General features: G+C 37.4%; 1 protein-coding gene across 1 annotated transcript in view; it reads left to right on the forward strand.

Annotated features, from left to right (window-relative positions):
- Positions 1-3,712: 3,712 nt before the first annotated feature.
- The window catches only part of LOC134542907 (facilitated trehalose transporter Tret1-2 homolog), a 72,326-nt gene continuing 53,751 nt past the window's right edge, over positions 3,713-22,287 (forward strand). The window contains exon 1 of the mRNA XM_063387493.1: positions 3,713-3,821. The gene's annotated coding sequence lies outside the window, so the exon portion shown is untranslated. The remainder of the gene's footprint in view (positions 3,822-22,287) is intronic.

Genomic DNA, 22,287 nt, shown 5'->3' on the forward strand with positions numbered 1-22,287 from the left:
GTCCCGGTTCTGAAAATTCGTAGATCCGGGGTCGATTTTCCATAGACTGTTTCAAAAAAACCTTTCCTATTTCTGCACCTTTAATCAGATTTTGTCCATTTACGGACCCGACCAAGGGATATGATCTCGTCACAGGAATATGATCGGTAGCAAGATGCCATATGATACAATGTCTCCAACATTCTTTGGCTCCAAAAGTCATCGGCTTCAGTAACATTTGGGTACAAGGCAACGGATATATGCGGCAAACTTTTAAAAAAAAACCTTTGTTAACTTAGCAAATTATTTGGTAAGTTGGCATAGCAAAATGTCTTACTGTATTAAAAGTCAAATTTACCCGATTTAACATGTTTGCCGCATAAGAGGTGCACATAATTTTTACCCTCCAAAATAAAAATTTTTGATTAAATTTTGAATTGTTATTAATGATATAGATGTAGGGGAGAGTAGGGTATAACGGGGTACTTAGTATAAATCGCTTTAATTTATTGTTTTAATATTGCTGTATCTGTCTGAAAACATCAGCATGCGTAGATTAGAATGTGAGTTTAATTCTGCAACTAGTACCGTGTCTTCTGAAATATTATTCTTGCAAAGATATTTATTTATTTGAATGTATGCACACTACCCTGTTTTACCCAACTGGTTGGGTAAAACGGGGTACAGAAAGCAGATTTTTAAAATGATTTTACATGTGCATTATAAAAAATTCTGAACAACATGTAATATGACAAATAAATACAAATGTCAGTAAAAATATGAGAATTTAAAAAAAAATCAATTATAAGCCTTCACCTTACATTTTCCTCTGTATTTGCAGTAAAACTTCACAAAAACATTGGTTTGCGGAAAATCACAAACATTGTTTGAACAACAATAACACAACACTGTTAATTTTGAGGAAGTGGTTAGTCTAAAAGCATAATCTAACTATGTATAATACAAACTTGCATATGCGGTGAACCCAAATATCTGACAAAACATATGATTGTTTAATTAGCCTAATATGGCATAGTAGGCCCATCAGAACACAAAATAAGGCCAGAGTCTTTATTCCAAACTGGCAGAAATCACATTCAAATGGCCTACAGTCATCTGTGTCTACACCAGCACATCCTCCCCCTTCATGGCTCCAAGAATGACACTTTAATCATTGCACCCAACTTTCGGCTGATTTTGAAGTGGAGAACTGTTCAGCGCAATAAATGCAAGGAACGTCATCATCATCAGACACACGCAAAGTTACTGTTGGTATGGATTTGTTGCTGTCTTCTTTATTCTTATGTGTTTTAGAACTGTTTTGAGATTTAGACACACCAGCATTTTTCCTTTTTAAAGATTTTGGTGAAGCTGACTGAATAATAATTAGTTCGTTCTTATATGGCGAGTCGGTCAGCACAGCTGCCTTGCCACGTCGTCGTCCTCTTCCTTCTGCAGGATTCCTTTTGACATGGGAAATCGGCATCACTGTAGTCGGTGGAATTGTGAAGCTACTGTTTGATGAAGCATTTCGATTGTTTTTATCAGATAGGCCTAAACGAGATTCAGTTGGTGAAGATACCAAACCAGATGTCCCAGGAATATTACCAACACTGACATTTCCATGGGACTCTGAAGGCATTGTGTAAGCTCGATCAGTTGTTGCAGCAGTCACTGGAATATCACCTACACTGTCATTTCCACTCGGTTTTGAAGGCCTGGAGTTAGCTCGGTCAGTTGTTGCAGCAGTCAGTGGAATATCACCGACAGTGTCATTTCCACTCGGTTCTGAAGGCCTGGAGTTAGCTCGGTCAGTTGTTGCCGCTGGCTAAAACATCCAATCTGGGAATATACTTGCATCAAGGGGAAATATTCCAGTTCTTCTGAAACCATTTACCGCAGTTTCCATAGAAGCGGCCTTCATAAATGCAGCGCCATAGAGTTTCCCGATCTGGTTAATTGTAATGGGACGTCCAGGATGTAAACGAACCCATTTCCTTGCTTCATCACTATAATACTGCATCAATGGGGACATGAAGGAAACATCTAAGGGCTGCAACCTATGGGTGCAGTGTGGGGGAAAACACAATAGGACGACATGGTTTTTTCGAGCATGGTTTTTATTTTTAAAAATAGAAAAAAAGATAAAGTCAAATTACAATTTAATTACATGGGCCTACAACATTTTTACGTTTCCAATTTTTTTCCTCACCGATACAAGACTTTTGGTTGACTGTATAAATGTACTGTAGGTAACTCTGTATAACATTTAGTATGCATAACAAAACTGTTTTTAATTTTAAAAGTCATTTGCACAATTGATCGAAAAGATGATTAAAACAGGAAACTGGTTGGACAGAACGAGGTACTACCCCGTTTTACCCATTACCTGTGTACCCTGTTTTACCCTACATGCAGGTTCTCAAGCAAAAAGACAACAGAAAGCTTAACACCCGTCAATTACATCGGTTACTATGGCACAACATAGCAAATATAATACTTTACTTGAATACAACTTACCATAAAATATATCTGCAACCACTGATTAAATATTGTATAGCCAATACACGCTAAACATTTTAGTGAAACATCATAAATTTGTAATTTCCATTATTACGCACGAAAGAATACTGTGCGACACTTCATACTACCTCACTCTAGTGACGACGTATAGAGGAGTAACTTACCAAACGTACACACAGATAGCACCACGTGTACGGAAAATAACAGTGGTACCCCGTTCTACCCAACTACCCTGTTTTACCCAACTCTCACGATTGCTTAACAAACCCATATATTTACAGTATCCAATAATTTTGGGCAGCGTGGGGCTTTTTAAGTTCTTAAAAAAAGTCTTAAACAAATATGACCCTTTTTGATTTTGGTTATTTGATTCTTTACATGCCATTGAGCAAGTTACAGACAAGGAGAAGAGATGACTACCCAATCACGTGTAACCCGCCAAAGGATGTGATTCTTGTCAACCACCTAATAAGCACTTTAAAAAGGCGTGAAGGCAAGTTGAGTCTAGCTTGGATTGAAATAAATGCGCGAAAATGATCGTGGCTTTAGCTTTAGGGCAAAACGAAGCCAGTCAAAATTCCAGTCAAGAGAAACCTTGATCAAGGGAAACTGAGACAGTTCAAACGGCGACCTTCCCACATTCTGGACTATCAGCTGCGTCGTCGAGCGTGCCTGCCGAGGAAGGCTGTGGATACAACATAGACTATCTCACGCTAGATTGCAGTACACAGCGCGCTGTTGCCAGATCACTGACCCGTTTGTAAAACGTTCAAGAGATACCTATGCTTCTTTAGAATTATAATAAGTGCACGATAAGCACTTTAAGAATCCTTAGAGTAAGTTAAAGAGTGTTATACCTTCACGCTCATATATCTATCTGTAATATATCGTCTTTAAATTAAAAAAAAATTCAAATTCATAGGAAATTGAAATATTTAAGCGATAAAATAAAATACCTTAAATTGGAAATTCGTATGATACTTGGCAACAGCGCACTTGCAGACAAGTGACAGCGCTCACGGTAGTCAGCGGGTGATGGAAAGAGAGAGTAATCGCCCATTTGCGTCCACACTGCAATCTGAGCGTGAGGCGGACTGCAGGAGGAGGTTGCTTGGGAGAAGGAGGGGGAAGGGGATGTCACGTGACGACCGCCGCCGAGGCGAGGCGTCGACGTCCTCCGTCCCCCTCCGTCAGTCTGCTTCCTCGCGGCTTCGAGAAGACGCCGGCGCCCGCGCGGTCGAAGGTCGCCGCCGTGCCAGCGACGTCCCCCCGCAGACGACGTAGCGGTGCGTCCATCCTCCACGTCGTCCACACTTCGAGTGCGTTCCAGTCAAACACACTAGAGACTAATACCGGACAGCTCTATACTAACAACACAGGCGAGAGTGTGAAAAATAACCTAGCGGCAAAAGGTGTAACTACAAACATATATATATATATAAATATACATTTATATAAACATATATATATATTTATATATACATTTATATATACATATATTTCATATATATACATTTATATAAATATATAGTGTCAAATTATATTATAATATTATCTGGTGTCAAATATTATTAATTTAATTTTTATAAATTTAAGAACTGGACGTTTATATTTCTCATAAATCTGTACTATGATTAAAAAATAGGTTTTTCCGAGAGAAAAGAAAGTAATTTTTGTTGCCATAATGTTGGTACCATACGTATTTAACAGATACATTGTTCATACTGGGAATACCGTTTTTCATCTATCGGACTGACGTGACAACAACGCAAGGTTTTCACACAAATTTCTTGGAGCTGTTCGGTATTAGTCTCTAGTGTATATGTGTTCCAGTGTTCCACACTGTCCTATTCACTTTCTCTAGTTTCAGGCTAGTTCGTTTCGCCAAGAGTGTACGTAGAATTCCATTAGGACGGGATATCAGAACCACTTTTTATTGGTGAGAATGATAGATTTTCAGGTTATGGGGGTTGTATCACCTGACAACGTATTTTGTTTTGTAAATTTTAACTGGAATGATCATGTAAAATTACAGATATTTGTAAAATTTGTTAATTTACGCGAAAGCAACTATATGCTGCAAAAAAAATTGTTCGCAGTAATACTGGGTTCGATTATTAACCGGAAATGATTGCTTCGTGTTGTCCCAGTTCCTACATTAGTTTTAGTTATTTGTAAAACGTTCCCTCAATAGCTTTTTTGATATTAACTGCACACATTAAAAAAAACTTATTAAAATTCAATAAATGCAAATAACTTGTTGAATAATAGAGTATATTTCCCACGGTTTAAACATTTTTACTCGTATAAAACATCAATCAAAGATTTAAATTATTCGCCAGTTTTCGTAATATTTAGTATTGTTTATAAATAGGTATTTCATATATGCGAGAAAACAATTGCAATGTTTTGTCCATATTCACAATATTTTTCATGTAGTATTACAAACTATTTTTTGGCAACTGGTTTCGAAACATATCTTTTGTAAAAGTAAAAAAAAATAGTTTCCTCTTTGCGTACGTCTTTGACTATAGATGTTTCCGCAAATTCATAGGCGTGGAATTCAGAATGAGCTGTTCGTTCATTTATGATCGTATTGTTAAAGTGAGCCTACTTTGCTAGACTTATAAGTCATATGAGTATTGAAGCAAATTCTTTATGGGGGTATGACATGTCCTATGTCATTATTTTATATGTACGTTGAACACTGTACTTAACATTTTGAGTGGCTGAACTTTCACGAATTGGAATTGTATGTATACACACACAAATATATATATATATGTATATATATATATATATATACACACACACACATACTTCATGAATAATTAGCTACCAATGTAATATTTTTAACATATTTGCGCACAGTGGTGTGGAGGAGAATCAAATAGAATAAATAATTGAAACGTCAATGATGTAAAAGCAATGCTACTGACTACGTTGTTATATGGTTTTAAGTTGTCATAAAAAGAATTTAATGGTACCTAGTATATATTATAATGTTTCAAATTAAGAGGAAAATTACAGCTACGTACAATAAAATAATTTATTTTAAATTAAATAACACTTTATCATGATACAGCAAGTAGCACTGCCTTTAAACCTCAAAAGAAGATCTTTATTTTTTTTTGGGATGAAAGGTATACTTTATATGATAGTCTTGTTCATACATTAACTAAATGCAAAATTTTTAAATACTTTAGCTGTGTCACAACGCATGACTACTTCTTCAACAATCTTGTAAATACACTGTAATTTTTTTTCCTATTTTTACAAGTATACGTAGTCCTTGGAAACTCAGTTGCCAACGATATCACTTGTAAAATTGCAAGGCAGAGCTTTGTACCATTTGCAGTTTTGCAAAGCTCTGCCTTGCAGTTTACAAATGATACCGCTGGCAAATGAGTTTCCAAGGATTTTCCTTGTAACAAGTACAAAAAAAAATTACAGTGTTTTATTTACAATTTTTATTTTTTATTATAGGAAAAAAATGTTTCAATATTTACTTGGTAAACTAGTTTTGCTATACACACGCGTGTAAAGTGATGGAAAATGAATACAGTGTTCACTTCGCTTGCACTGACTTACACAATCGCGCTATTCTCTTGTTGGAAGAAGGTGGTGGGAAATTTTCTCACGTATTACCTTCTCCTTCTTTTGACCTTGAATCCTGTCACAGATAGACGCAGCGATAGATCTTGCTTTGAAAGAATCCATGAACACACTTTCTCTCCACAAATTACTGCACTTAAGTTGGCTGAGCGTCGCAAGTTGGTTGTAGAGTCCAAAAAAGTTAATTTGTGGTTTCATTTAAAAAAAAAATTATCAGACACACCAAATTTTTCATTGACATTTACAAATTGGTCATGGTTTGTCATCAAGAAACATTTAGCGATGAGTTTTTTGTGTGTCCGCAAAACTATTTGGCTATTTCATTAAAATTTAATCTCGTGATTGCAGACCAAAGAGATGTAAACGGGAAAACCATGTGTTTAAAAATGGAAACGACCGAGGTGGCGCAGCATGGTAAAACACAGGACTTGGGTTCGAATCGCGGAACGAATATCATGATTTTGTTTCATTCCCCCCCCCCTCCCCCTTGGGACGGTGGAAGGAAATTAAATACTAATGATGGTATGGTCTCGTTTAATAAACGCTGTAATTATTTTTGTAAATGGAACATAAATATTGATGTAAAATTACAGATATTTGTAAATTTGTACATATACATGGAAACATATGTATCAATATAAAATAGTGTTCGTAGTAACACTTGGTTCAAATTATTAGCCATGTACTTATGATTTGTGTTTTCTTAGTACCTACAATAGTTACAGTTATTTGTAAATCGTTCCCTGAATAGCTTTTTGGTTTTAAATGCACGTATATTAATATAAGAAAGACCAATTATTTAATAGTCTATTATCTTTTACATGAAAAAGTTAGCTTGAATGAAACATAAATTAAAATATAAATTTATACGGCAATAATTGTAAGAAATACTTAGTATTATCTCGAAAAACGTATTTAATATATGGAAAACTAACCATAGCCAAGTGTTGTACAAAGTTACATTATCGTTCTTGTGGTATTGCAAATGATTTCTTGGCCACTGGTTTCCAAAGGAATTTTTTTTTGTAAAAGTACTGAATTCTTTTTTCTGTGTGGGCCATGACTGATCCCTACCATACATATCACTGGTCCGTTTTATTTCGTCGGCGAGACATTACACATAGAAAACAATTAGGGTAGATAGAAGTCGAGGCAACTAACGCTGTTTTTTTTTGTGAATTCGATTGAAGTTCCAAAGTAGGATGCGATTGTCCACGTCCATTGATTCTATATTCGATGTGTTATCGCTGGGTTGGGCTGATGCAGACGGCTGCAGCTCGAGGCGGCGTATTGCGTCGTGCGCGCTCACCACTCAGGGCCGCCTGGGCCGAGTTCGTGGCATTTTCCTGGGCTTCTCTCTTTCTTAGTCGATACAGCCGACATCTCTATGCATAGGCAAGGCTAGATGGCCGGATATAAATGAGTATCACTCGTTGCTTCTTCGATTCATTTACTTGTAGTTTGGGCATTAATCCTTGCTTCTTGCGTAAAAAAATATTGTGCACGAAATATTAAAGCATTATTTTTTTTACGAAACGTAGTTTACACTCTAACGTAAAGATTAAAGTTGTTTGGAGCAAAAATACCAAGTACCTTCGTTGCTAGCTCGCTTGCGACTGAACGCTAGCCGTGCCTACTACGCATTTTAGCGTTCTCTGCCGCGCGGTTACGTCATTGCTGTGGACGCTGTACCAGCGTTTCCCGTCGCCGCCAGAGCGGGCTTTACGATGGTTATTAGCGTCGAGTGGATAGCTTGGCAAAGTATCTTTTTTTTTTTTTTTTTTTCGTGTCGCGTCTGCAAGATTCTGTCATGAACCCCCCTCGGTTGTTAGAAACACGAGACGTTAATCGAATCCACGTCAGAAAGTCGCGCAGCGAGCTAGTGTCGTCCCGCTGAGCGAGAACTCGCGAGCAGCGCAGTGGGAAGTTACGTAAACACTGCAGCAAGGCTTCGAGGCCGTGTGGTTTGTCCGCTGGGTTTCCACGTTCCACGCCTGCGCACAGACGCTCCAAGGTTGCGACGGGCTCCCAACCGCCTGCTACCCCAGTCTCGTTGCTCTCAGTCCAGCATTCACAATCCAGACAGTGCTATCTTCTCCTGTTGGTCCGACGTTCATTTAGGCTACGAATTCACCAATATTTACTATACCTCACAAACATACTCTCTCTGGTAAACGGAACATATACATTCGTGTAAAACTACGATATTTGTAAATTTGTACATTTACATTTAAACAACTGTATCACTTTAAGATAGTGTTCGCAGTCATACTGAGTTCGGATTCTTACCCGGGCAATCATGCTTTATGTTGTCCCAGTACCTACAATAACTAAAGTTATTATTAAACCGATCTCTCTATAGCCTTCCAGTATTAAATGCACACATTATTAAGCATAAGAAAGCCAAATAAAGTCCAAGTTTTGAATACTCGAGTAGTATAGGATAGCCGGTCCGAGGACTGGGTTCTGGGTGTGGAGCCGGAGCCGGTGACCGCCATCTTGGATTGTGACGTCACGGCGGCCATCTTGGATGGATGTGACCTTGACCTTTGACCTTGACCTTGAATTTGATCCTCAAAATCCGCCAAAATTGGGCAAAATTTGCCCAAAATTCCTCAAAAATCGCCAAAATTTCCATTTCTGTGGAAAAAAGTTCCGCCAAAAAATTTCAAAAAATTCCACAAATTAAAAATTTCTCTTTTCGAGGGAAAAATTTCCCGTTTCGAGGGAAAAATTCCCGTTTTTAGTCCTTAAAAATCCCAGCGGCTGAAAATTCCTAAAACTGGCTTAAGCATCCTTAACTCAAGCCTCAGTTAAGCCATTTCTAGGAATAAGGATACCATGACCACCATCTTGTTTTCGTCGGCGAGAGTGCGCAGACGCCATGTTAGTTTAGTTCTTATCCGCTAGAGTGCAGTAATCATTTATTACTAAGGTGCCCGCCATCTTGAAATTTGGACGCCATATTGAAAATCCGTAATTATTTAGCTAGAAATTCGGGAAAAATTTCTAAATTCGTTAAATAAATCACTCATTAATTTACATATTGATTCGATCCACTCCTGTCCTTGGTTCGATACTTGATCGATGCAATAATGTTTAATTTTATGTAAAAAATAATAATTTCAATAAACCATGTTCAACATTCGTAAAGAGACTCTAAATCCTCTACGACCACCATCCTATCAGACATCAAGACCACCATATTGGAAATGCGTAATTTTAATGCTAGAGATCCGGGAAAAAGTTCAGAAATCATTAAATAAATTTCCGATCAATAAACTGATTAATTAGATCGACTAAGGTCCTTGGTACGATCCCAGGCCGATACAAAACAACTTTAATATTTTAAAAAAGCACCACTAAAGTGTAAGGTTCGAGGAATTAAACACCACAAGTTCTTTTACAAACATAATATTTATTACATAATTTCTATTCTACTACAGGATCACTTACGAAAGCCAGCAATCTTATAATCATTTAGTTCCGCAGCGGTGTGAAATGACTAATTCTTAGCTCCAATCGGTTTATACTAGACAGAGTCCAGCCAGAACCTTTACAGACATAGTCCACCTCTTCTTGACAGAGTTTCTGGATACCGTTTTTAACAGTTTGCTTCACATCGTTAGAACTGTAAATTACTGCAGCCGATGTCTTGAATGCACACTTCTTCACTTTGTCATCGAACGGATATGGCTTTCCATATATACAGTCCAACCACAAGTTATATTTCAAAGGTCCGTTTGTTGCTACATCATCAGTAAGCTGATTGATTATCTTCTGTCTGATATCGTCAAGAAAATTACAAATGTCCTTCGACTCACCGAACGTATTTAGATAATAGTAGTCTTTCAAAGTTCCACGAAATGCAGACTGCGCCAAGTAGAAGCCATTATCGTTCACTTGTAATGCTCCGAACACAGTCTTAGGTTTAGTTCCATGTTCAGACGTCATAACAATCGGTTGCTGGGCATCTGTTTTTTTGGTTGTACGCTTTCGTGTCTCCAATCTAAAGCGAGGAGCCGAAATGTCGGCAGGTAGTTCAGCAGTAGGAGCACAGACTCCACCTTTACATTTTTTCGCATGATGTCGCAAACTGTCAATTCGAGTAAACCATTTAAGGCACTCATCACATCGAAACTTCATGCGAGAAGGATTCTTCGTGCATTTGCTCCGCTCATGTCTTCGTGCATCATGGGAAAATGCGAACGACGTATCACAGTAGCTGCAAGGATACCGTGGTGATGAAGACGATCCTTTCAGACCCGATCCAGATACAGACATTGCAACAGTAGTACCATTTCCAGGCATTCTCTTATGCACATCGATGCATCGTTGTTGCGCCGAAACCTTTACTTTCTGCCGCACAGCAGGACCTTTGCATGCCTTCATGTGCGTTTTCATATTATCTTTTCTGGCAAACTGCTTATGACATTTCTCACAAACAAACATTTTACGATATAGGTTCTTGGCACATTCGCTCCTCTCGTGTCGCCGGGCATTGCTGTTGTTTGAGAAAATCTTGTCGCAGTAACAGCACCGATGTTCGCTAGTTGTCAAATCAGCATCCATTGAAGTCTCCATCGAGGTCGTATCGTCGATCGTCGTGGTTTCCTGCACATCCAGCTCAGTAGTCATTAAGCTATCTTCTGCTGGTGGTATCACATCTGTTGAAATCTCCTCCAATGTCGACGTCATCGTCGTTGCCAACGGGATCTGCTCCACCATTGTCGTCGCTGACGTCAAGGTTCCCGTAGACGATGGTACAACGTCCATCGAGTTCGGCGTTAAAGTCGGTAAAGATGCCATCGAGTTCTCAAGAACAGGTAATTACACGACTTATGCACCAGATGAAATAATCTAGGTGATCCTTACACCTTCGACGACAGTAACAAACTGAGCGACCTGCTGTCTAGGACTCGCTTATATACATGCACCGGATGGAATAATACGCAAGTCAAATCAAGAACCATTTACTATAATACTAGAGTCAAAACAACATTAAAAATAGAAGGACCATCAACGAAAAGGCAGCACATTGGGAAGCACCAACAACGAAAAGGCAGCACATTTGGAAGCACCGACTACGAAAAGGCAGCACATTTGGAAGCACCGACTACGAAAAGGCAGCACATTTGGAAGCACCGACAACGAAAAGGCAGCACATTTGGAAGCACCGACAACGAAAAGGCAGCACATTTGGAAGCACCGACAACGAAAAGGCAGCACATTTGGAAGCACCGACAACGAAAAGGCAGCACATTTGGAAGCTCCATCAACAACAAAAAAAAGGCAAAAAGGAAGCACAAGTTACGAGATCTATGTCTTAGTTAGAAATCAGAATACAAGAAATAAAAACATTAAATTCTTATAATTTAAATTATTTATTTTATTGCTTTACACTATACAAATGCAAGTAAAACAAGCCATTATTGTATGTAGCCAGCATTCCTCAGTTCCTTGAGTATGAAGGATATTTCTTTGATGCACGAATAGTTTCCTGCACAAAGCGAACCATGTAGAAGTCTTAGCCGGTCAACCAATATGTTTGGATCTTTCCATGATGTGTAATCATTCTCTTCTACCACCATCTTCCTTGCACCTTTATAATTATTATGATCTCTGGTGTCTTCCGTTTTACCACCAACCGCAGGGTAACTTTCATGTTTGAGACGGTGATCATCACAAGCTTGATCAGATTTATTTAATATATCACGTCGTTTCCATCGTTTCGGTCTCAGGACACCGCCACATTCTTCAATCTTGGCAGCTTTAGGTGCTTCATCATAGTCTATGTCTTTGTCAACAGCCTCAGAGTCACTGTAACAATCACCGTAGAAGGAATCGTCTTCACCCAATTTACCGTAATAATTCGATGTTGATGATGTTGAAGTGTCTTCATCGTCTTCATGCTTCCTTTTTAGGAGTCCATCATTTTTACAAAGTAGGAAAGATCTACTTGAATTCGGCTGGAATATATTCTCACTTTTCACGTTAAGGATTCTTCCATTGTCTTCATTCTTCCGTAAATCATCAACCTTCTTCAATTTAAGTTCTTTGTCGAGATCGGAAGAGCCAAGAAAATTATTGTCGTAATGCAGATCACTCTTCCTTAGGCTAGTAGATTCATCGTTGTCCTCTAGCTTGTACGCAGGCTTGGCGCTACAAGTTCTGCCATGTCTTTTTAGGCTCTCTCTCCGCGTAAACGACTTGCTACATCGAACACAACTTATCATATTGCGCAGTGGATTTTTAACACAGTCATTCTTCTCGTGTTGTCTTTTATTCTTTCTCAAGATAAACTCTTTACTGCAAAACTTACACCTATGTTCTTTCGATACAGCGTCAGATCCCAAATCGGAATTCATATTAGTTACTGAGACTAATGCCAGATACCAATTGAGTGTTTTAAATTAGATTCAATACTTAAATAGAAATTTTTTCATATTTCATCAGCGAGAATTAATATATCTCATGCAAAAGTACTTTATGCATGTAGTTCTGCTTTTCAACAACAGATGTCGCCACATGTTGCTTGCAGGTAAATAATATTTAGTTCTTTTATGCGGGATGCGGGATGCTCACTAACGATCGCAAAAGAAGGATGGCTTCGCTAGACTCCAAGGAAAAGGAAGTTCGTCTTGCATGTTGGTGCTCCACAGATGTCTCATGGCGTAATATTAATTTGACTGAGTAATGATATTTTTTAATTCCACCTGATAAAAATATTGCAAGTTTTGATTTAGTAGCAGAAATTATCGAATTAAATGTAACTCCAAATAAAATGACATGTCTCATTAGTCAAAAAAAAAATCCATGCAGACAGCGGTTTCTCAGAATAGTCAGAAACACTTGAAGAAACCACAGGAATGATTGCAAGAACACGGGAAAAACCATCAAAATATTGACAAGAATAATCAGGAGCACACGGAGAAAACCATCATAATATTGACAAGAATAATCAGGAGCACACGGAGAAAACCATCATAATATTGACATGGATAATCAGATGCACTCGGAGAAAACAACCACACGTTTTCTTTGATATCATAAAATTACAGGAAGAAAAAAAATATTTAATAAAAATAAATAAAAAAAATTTAAAATGAAAAAAATTACAAAAATACATAAATAGATTCTGCTAGCTTGTGAACTTCTCATTGTGTAACAAAGATAGAGTTCCAGTACAAGCCAGAATTTTATGTATTTTTGTAATTTTTTTCATTTTAAATATTTTTTATTTATTTTTATTAAATATTTTTTTTCTTCCTGTAATTTTATGATATCAAAGAAAACGTGTGGTTGTTTTCTCCGAGTGCATCTGATTATCCATGTCAATATTATGATGGTTTTCTCCGTGTGCTCCTGATTATTCTTGTCAATATTATGATGGTTTTCTCCGTGTGCTCCTGATTATTCTTGTCAATATTTTGATGGTTTTTCCCGTGTTCTTGCAATCATTCCTGTGGTTTCTTCAAGTGTTTCTGACTATTCTGAGAAACCGCTGTCTGCATGGATTTTTTTTTTGACTTATGAGACATGTCATTTTATTTGGAGTTACATTTAATTCGATAATTTCTGCTACTAAATCAAAACTTGCAATATTTTTATCAGGTGGAATTAAAAAATATCATTACTCAGTCAAATTAATATTACGCCATGAGACATCTGTGGAGCACCAACATGCAAGACGAACTTCCTTTTCCTTGGAGTCTAGCGAAGCCATCCTTCTTTTGCGATCGTTAGTGAGCATCCCGCATCCCGCATAAAAGAACTAAATATTATTTACCTGCAAGCAACATGTGGCGACATCTGTTGTTGAAAAGCAGAACTACATGCATAAAGTACTTTTGCATGAGATATATTAATTCTCGCTGATGAAATATGAAAAAATTTCTATTTAAGTATTGAATCTAATTTAAAACACTCAATTGGTATCTGGCATTAGTCTCAGTAACTAATATGAATTCCGATTTGGGATCTGACGCTGTATCGAAAGAACATAGGTGTAAGTTTTGCAGTAAAGAGTTTATCTTGAGAAAGAATAAAAGACAACACGAGAAGAATGACTGTGTTAAAAATCCACTGCGCAATATGATAAGTTGTGTTCGATGTAGCAAGTCGTTTACGCGGAGAGAGAGCCTAAAAAGACATGGCAGAACTTGTAGCGCCAAGCCTGCGTACAAGCTAGAGGACAACGATGAATCTACTAGCCTAAGGAAGAGTGATCTGCATTACGACAATAATTTTCTTGGCTCTTCCGATCTCGACAAAGAACTTAAATTGAAGAAGGTTGATGATTTACGGAAGAATGAAGACAATGGAAGAATCCTTAACGTGAAAAGTGAGAATATATTCCAGCCGAATTCAAGTAGATCTTTCCTACTTTGTAAAAATGATGGACTCCTAAAAAGGAAGCATGAAGACGATGAAGACACTTCAACATCATCAACATCGAATTATTACGGTAAATTGGGTGAAGACGATTCCTTCTACGGTGATTGTTACAGTGACTCTGAGGCTGTTTACAAAGACATAGACTATGATGAAGCACCTAAAGCTGCCAAGATTGAAGAATGTGGCGGTGTCCTGAGACCGAATCGATGGAAACGACGTGATATATTAAATAAATCTGATCAAGCTTGTGATGATCACCGTCTCAAACATGAAAGTTACCCTGCGGTTGGTGGTAAAACGGAAGACACCAGAGATCATAATAATTATAAAGGTGCAAGGAAGATGGTGGTAGAAGAGAATGATTACACATCATGGAAAGATCCAAACATATTGGTTGACCGGCTAAGACTTCTACATGGTTCGCTTTGTGCAGGAAACTATTCGTGCATCAAAGAAATATCCTTCATACTCAAGGAACTGAGGAATGCTGGCTACATACAATAATGGCTTGTTTTACTTGCATTTGTATAGTGTAAAGCAATAAAATAAATAATTTAAATTATAAGAATTTAATGTTTTTATTTCTTGTATTCTGATTTCTAACTAAGACATAGATCTCGTAACTTGTGCTTCCTTTTTGCCTTTTTTTTGTTGTTGATGGAGCTTCCAAATGTGCTGCCTTTTCGTTGTCGGTGCTTCCAAATGTGCTGCCTTTTCGTTGTCGGTGCTTCCAAATGTGCTGCCTTTTCGTTGTCGGTGCTTCCAAATGTGCTGCCTTTTCGTTGTCGGTGCTTCCAAATGTGCTGCCTTTTCGTTGTCGGTGCTTCCAAATGTGCTGCCTTTTCGTAGTCGGTGCTTCCAAATGTGCTGCCTTTTCGTAGTCGGTGCTTCCAAATGTGCTGCCTTTTCGTAGTCGGTGCTTCCAAATGTGCTGCCTTTTCGTTGTTGGTGCTTCCCAATGTGCTGCCTTTTCGTTGATGGTCCTTCTATTTTTAATGTTGTTTTGACTCTAGTATTATAGTAAATGGTTCTTGATTTGACTTGCGTATTATTCCATCCGGTGCATGTATATAAGCGAGTCCTAGACAGCAGGTCGCTCAGTTTGTTACTGTCGTCGAAGGTGTAAGGATCACCTAGATTATTTCATCTGGTGCATAAGTCGTGTAATTACCTGTTCTTGAGAACTCGATGGCATCTTTACCGACTTTAACGCCGAACTCGATGGACGTTGTACCATCGTCTACGGGAACCTTGACGTCAGCGACGACAATGGTGGAGCAGATCCCGTTGGCAACGACGATGACGTCGACATTGGAGGAGATTTCAACAGATGTGATACCACCAGCAGAAGATAGCTTAATGACTACTGAGCTGGATGTGCAGGAAACCACGACGATCGACGATACGACCTCGATGGAGACTTCAATGGATGCTGATTTGACAACTAGCGAACATCGGTGCTGTTACTGCGACAAGATTTTCTCAAACAACAGCAATGCCCGGCGACACGAGAGGAGCGAATGTGCCAAGAACCTATATCGTAAAATGTTTGTTTGTGAGAAATGTCATAAGCAGTTTGCCAGAAAAGATAATATGAAAACGCACATGAAGGCATGCAAAGGTCCTGCTGTGCGGCAGAAAGTAAAGGTTTCGGCGCAACAACGATGCATCGATGTGCATAAGAGAATGCCTGGAAATGGTACTACTGTTGCAATGTCTGTATCTGGATCGGGTCTGAAAGGATCGTCTTCATCACCACGGTATCCTTGCAGCTACTGTGATACGTCGTTCGCATTTTCCCATGATGCACGAAGACATGAGCGGAGCAAATGCACGAAGAATCCTTCTCGCATGAAGTTTCGATGTGATGAGTGCCTTAAATGGTTTACTCGAATTGACAGTTTGCGACATCATGCGAAAAAATGTAAAGGTGGAGTCTGTGCTCCTACTGCTGAACTACCTGCCGACATTTCGGCTCCTCGCTTTAGATTGGAGACACGAAAGCGTACAACCAAAAAAACAGATGCCCAGCAACCGATTGTTATGACGTCTGAACATGGAACTAAACCTAAGACTGTGTTCGGAGCATTACAAGTGAACGATAATGGCTTCTACTTGGCGCAGTCTGCATTTCGTGGAACTTTGAAAGACTACTATTATCTAAATACGTTCGGTGAGTCGAAGGACATTTGTAATTTTCTTGACGATATCAGACAGAAGATAATCAATCAGCTTACTGATGATGTAGCAACAAACGGACCTTTGAAATATAACTTGTGGTTGGACTGTATATATGGAAAGCCATATCCGTTCGATGACAAAGTGAAGAAGTGTGCATTCAAGACATCGGCTGCAGTAATTTACAGTTCTAACGATGTGAAGCAAACTGTTAAAAACGGTATCCAGAAACTCTGTCAAGAAGAGGTGGACTATGTCTGTAAAGGTTCTGGCTGGACTCTGTCTAGTATAAACCGATTGGAGCTAAGAATTAGTCATTTCACACCGCTGCGGAACTAAATGATTATAAGATTGCTGGCTTTCGTAAGTGATCCTGTAGTAGAATAGAAATTATGTAATAAATATTATGTTTGTAAAAGAACTTGTGGTGTTTAATTCCTCGAACCTTACACTTTAGTGGTGCTTTTTTAAAATATTAAAGTTGTTTTGTATCGGCCTGGGATCGTACCAAGGACCTTAGTCGATCTAATTAATCAGTTTATTGATCGGAAATTTATTTAATGATTTCTGAACTTTTTCCCGGATCTCTAGCATTAAAATTACGCATTTCCAATATGGTGGTCTTGATGTCTGATAGGATGGTGGTCGTAGAGGATTTAGAGTCTCTTTACGAATGTTGAACATGGTTTATTGAAATTATTATTTTTTACATAAAATTAAACATTATTGCATCGATCAAGTATCGAACCAAGGACAGGAGTGGATCGAATCAATATGTAAATTAATGAGTGATTTATTTAACGAATTTAGAAATTTTTCCCGAATTTCTAGCTAAATAATTACGGATTTTCAATATGGCGTCCAAATTTCAAGATGGCGGGCACCTTAGTAATAAATGATTACTGCACTCTAGCGGATAAGAACTAAACTAACATGGCGTCTGCGCACTCTCGCCGACGAAAACAAGATGGTGGTCATGGTATCCTTATTCCTAGAAATGGCTTAACTGAGGCTTGAGTTAAGGATGCTTAAGCCAGTTTTAGGAATTTTCAGCCGCTGGGATTTTTAAGGACTAAAAACGGGAATTTTTCCCTCGAAACGGGAAATTTTTCCCTCGAAAAGAGAAATTTTTAATTTGTGGAATTTTTTGAAATTTTTTGGCGGAACTTTTTTCCACAGAAATGGAAATTTTGGCGATTTTTGAGGAATTTTGGGCAAATTTTGCCCAATTTTGGCGGATTTTGAGGATCAAATTCAAGGTCAAGGTCAAAGGTCAAGGTCACATCCATCCAAGATGGCCGCCGTGACGTCACAATCCAAGATGGCGGTCACCGGCTCCGGCTCCACACCCAGAACCCAGTCCTCGGACCGGCTATCCTATACTACTTACTCGATTATTTTTCCCTTGATTAAATAAAATACGTTTGAATGAATCAATTAAAATATAAACTTATGCGTCAAATACTCAATATATCTCGAAAAGTTTTTAATATAGGCAAATATAGCAATAGACACATGCTGTACGAAGTTACAATTTCTTTCTTGTGTTATCACAAACTATTTCTTGGAAACTGGATTCCAAAATAATCTTTTATCTAGTAAAGTCTTTGTTCTGTGTATAAGATTGAAATATGAAAACACTTACATTGCTTTTACATTACAGCATTTCTCTTTTGGTCAAAAATTCATCACCACTCAATGCAAGCTTCAACTCTGGTTACCAAGTTTACACACACAAAATTCCAAGGTGAACAAGATGTGCCCAGTTGGGGCCTAACCTGCATGTTAAGAAATCAAATTCAAAGGAAAAATAACCTAATGAGTAGTTCTTTACCAGGTGGCAGAATAAACTGCAACAAAATATAAGTAGGTTAACTATAATCGTTTTATTATACTCTTCAAAAGAAAAACGTTTATGACAGTAAATAGATAACTAAACATAATAATTATCATGTTTCTACTTTATAGGTTGTTTGAAACCCACACAATACGAAATATAGTGAAAATTATTATAAGCCAACTAGGCAAAAACATTTATGGTTGTATATCTCAACATAATTATACTTGCTAAAATACATAAAAAAGTATCATTTAAATCAACACAGGTGATTGGAGAGCTAATGAAAATAAAACTATTAATTGAAAGAAATATGACCGCCACAAAAACATTCAACAAACTCTTAAAATCTTTACACTTTAATTGTAACCAGGAAAACATCGCAAGAAAAACAAACTAAAGTCAAACAAAGCCACATCAAACAAATTTACAGCTACCATTTAAATATTAAGTTCAACAACAACAACAACAACAACAACAACATTTAGAATTTTACTGCTGGCCATTACAAATACTTAACTCTCCAAAAACCCACACGGACCCGCTCCCCCTCTCTCTCTCTCTTCGTGTATTATTCCTCCATGGTCGGCTGATGGTCCTGCTACTCCATAACTAACTGCCCAAAACACGAGTATATATACCCTAAATTTGCCTCCCTCCCCCTCAATTGCCTCTCAATTCTCCAGGAGAATATCGAGTTTTAGAGAATGTTACCGAAAGTTCTGGAATGATCTTCACCACAGTCAAAACAATCGATACACTGACGAGTCTTTGTTATTAATTTTTCTTCCTAAGAACTCGGTTGGTACCCCTGAGTTTTGAGCTGTTTCGGAAGGAATTCTAATGTTTTTGCTTGAAGTGCACATTATTTTACTAGCACACAGCAGTACCTTATCTATGACTTGTGATGGTCATATGATGTAATACTCTCGGTAATGTAAACAGGTAAGATTAAGTGTTTCTCTCGTTTCCTTAAATGTTTTTTAAATGGAGAAATTAAACATAAAATGTCTTGTGACCAAATACACACGTTCACAAACTTCTATTGAACGAATCGTCCAACAACTGTTTGGTACAATGAGTCTCGATTAACTTACGTTCTGCATTATCCGAGCAAACCTAAAGCGTCATTACCGGAAAGACAAATGAAACATTTATATTTGCTCAAGGGCTTAGATAATAAGCTAACTGCTGTCTAAAGCCTAAAGCAAATGAATTTCAAAAATGCCATTTACTGGTTGGGAAAATCACGGAGTGACGTGAAAGAACTTATGCTAATGATTAAAAAAAAAAAAAAAAAACACATCACACTGCAAAATGTTACCCACTGGGCCAACATAAAACCAAGAAGGTTTTCTCATCATATCCGTGTGTTATCCGAGATTTTGCTTATCCAGGGTTGCCGTATTCCACATTAACTCCGTTAATCAAGACTTTACTGTATGTCTTATTTTATACAAAATAAAAAAAATATGTTAAAACTTAATGATATTACTATGAAGCAATGGGTAAAATTTATTTAGGCAACCTTCGCATCGCTCATTGTTTTGTGGACATAAAATTTTAATTAAAATAGCTAGGGGGCTTAACATAAAAAAAAATTGACTTCATAAAATTAGACCTTACGTAACCATTCCATAACCTGCAGACTAAGTTCACGAAATGCATCCAGGTTATGTTCAAAATAAAGTATCAGCTTTTTATAAATTGAGGCAAAAGGTATTTAATGGATTTATTTGTCATAAAGACGACTTGAATTCAATGTACATCTTTTTAAAATTTAATGATTGGACCACAAAGCTATTGACTCGCGCTAGGTGTCCCTTAGCCTGTAATGTACTAGGATGTTCACACAATCCAGTCCAAAATCAACCTCCGTATTGGAAAAAAAAAACCACGCTTAAGTGGCTTGATTAGGAATATAACAGTTGGGTCTAGCTAGGTGCGAAAATAATCTGTGCAATAGTCGTGGCTTTAATCTATAAGCAATGGGAGCCGCAGTCTTATTTAACTGACTGCATACAATGAAGCGCCAAGAAACACTTAAGAATTATGTCACAGGCCATAAAAACTATATCAGTTTAAAGATTTGGTGAAATCCAATTATAAAAAGTTTATAACCAGTCTAAAAAGCCTTCATGTGGATATGAACTGCGCTAAATAATATTTACATCTCTGAAAAGCGTGTCTAGCTGAACAAAAGGTCGTTAAAATTGTCTAGCTAGTTATAAGGTTTGGCAAGTGACAAAAGGTAATTCATTACATAACACAGAAAAAAAAATCTGTCGCGTCTGAGGTACATGGAGCTTGTTTTACAAGGTCAGAGACATTAGGTCTCGAAGAGATAGGAAGGTTATTGTTGGCACAATTAAGTCAAGAGTCGAGATAAAATTGGATTTTCTGAAACCTTCCATGATACTACTAAAAAGGATCTAATAAGGCTACCTTGTATTATTATATATATATATGTATATAAATATATATCTTCTACTACCTTGCATGCACCATTTTGAAGATACCTACTTTTGGGTATCTGTCTCCTCTGAAATACGGATCACTCCAAGGCTGTTATGTACACACATCATTTTCTGATCACATAATGACAGATATAAAGTGTTAATTGTCCCCAGGATAAGCATTATAAGAAAAAATAACAAAATAAAAATGTACTGAAAAACATTTTTTAAAAATTATTTAAAGAATATACAGATAAGAACAAAAAGCAATAATTTCTAAAATATTTTATTTTTTATTAAGTAGATACATGGCGTGTCCTCCATCAACACAACGAAAAATTTTTACTATGCGAATCATTTTGTAACAGTCGAAAAATTTTCTGTCAACACGAACTACACCAAATATATTGTGTCGATAAACAAAATGTTAGGTAGTTAGTATGAATATTTTTGAGGCTGCCACAAAGCTGTTATTTTTTAGTGCACGTATGAATTTAAATACGCCCACATTGCACACGCTTATGTCATATTGTATATGTGGGTGGTATTGTTATGTGTGTGCTATACTGTTGTAGCAGGAGGGGATACGGTAACGAGTATTAGTCACCCATATTGATCGCGTATAATGTTTTGTTTGGTAGAAAGAGTTTTCATATAAGTAATTAAAACAGTTAGGCAAAAAAAAGGGGGGGGGGGTGAATTAGTCCTACCGTAAATCGTCGATTGGATTGAACGGTTTTACGGTGGATAAAAAAACCGTGCGCGGGTCAGTGTGACGTCACTGGCTCAGCGTGAGCGAATGCTTATACTCATTCACAATATAATTTATTTGCAGTTATATTTTTTACTATTGGTCAAAATTATTAAATAGCTTTTTTTGTTTGTTTCTAATATGTAGGTTTCAATTTAACTTGAACATGAAAACTATTTTTATTATATATATTTTAAACAATTAATTTAAAACTCTAAACTGTTTATTCAGACTTAAACGACCAAATTACAACAAAGAAATAGCAAACGACTAGCGAGAAAGTTTAACCAGTCTTTAAATTTTTACTCGCTTGACCAAAGTTAGTAGCGAGTCGTGGCGAGCACACTCAGTGAGCTGGTTCTCGACCAGTGTATTCACGTACGCGTGGCTGGTAAAATCAATTAACGCAATCACCGCTTACAGCAGACACCTAAGTTTCGGCTTAGCCCCCATATTATGTTCATGCATTTTCGGCACATTATATTTTACCTTGTACAATTTATTTCTTCGTATGTACCATTGTATGAATATTTAATGTGGTGTTTTGTAGC

Source organism: Bacillus rossius (genome assembly GCF_032445375.1).
Source record: "Bacillus rossius redtenbacheri isolate Brsri chromosome 9 unlocalized genomic scaffold, Brsri_v3 Brsri_v3_scf9_2, whole genome shotgun sequence".
NCBI classification, from domain to species: Eukaryota; Metazoa; Arthropoda; class Insecta; order Phasmatodea; family Bacillidae; genus Bacillus; species Bacillus rossius.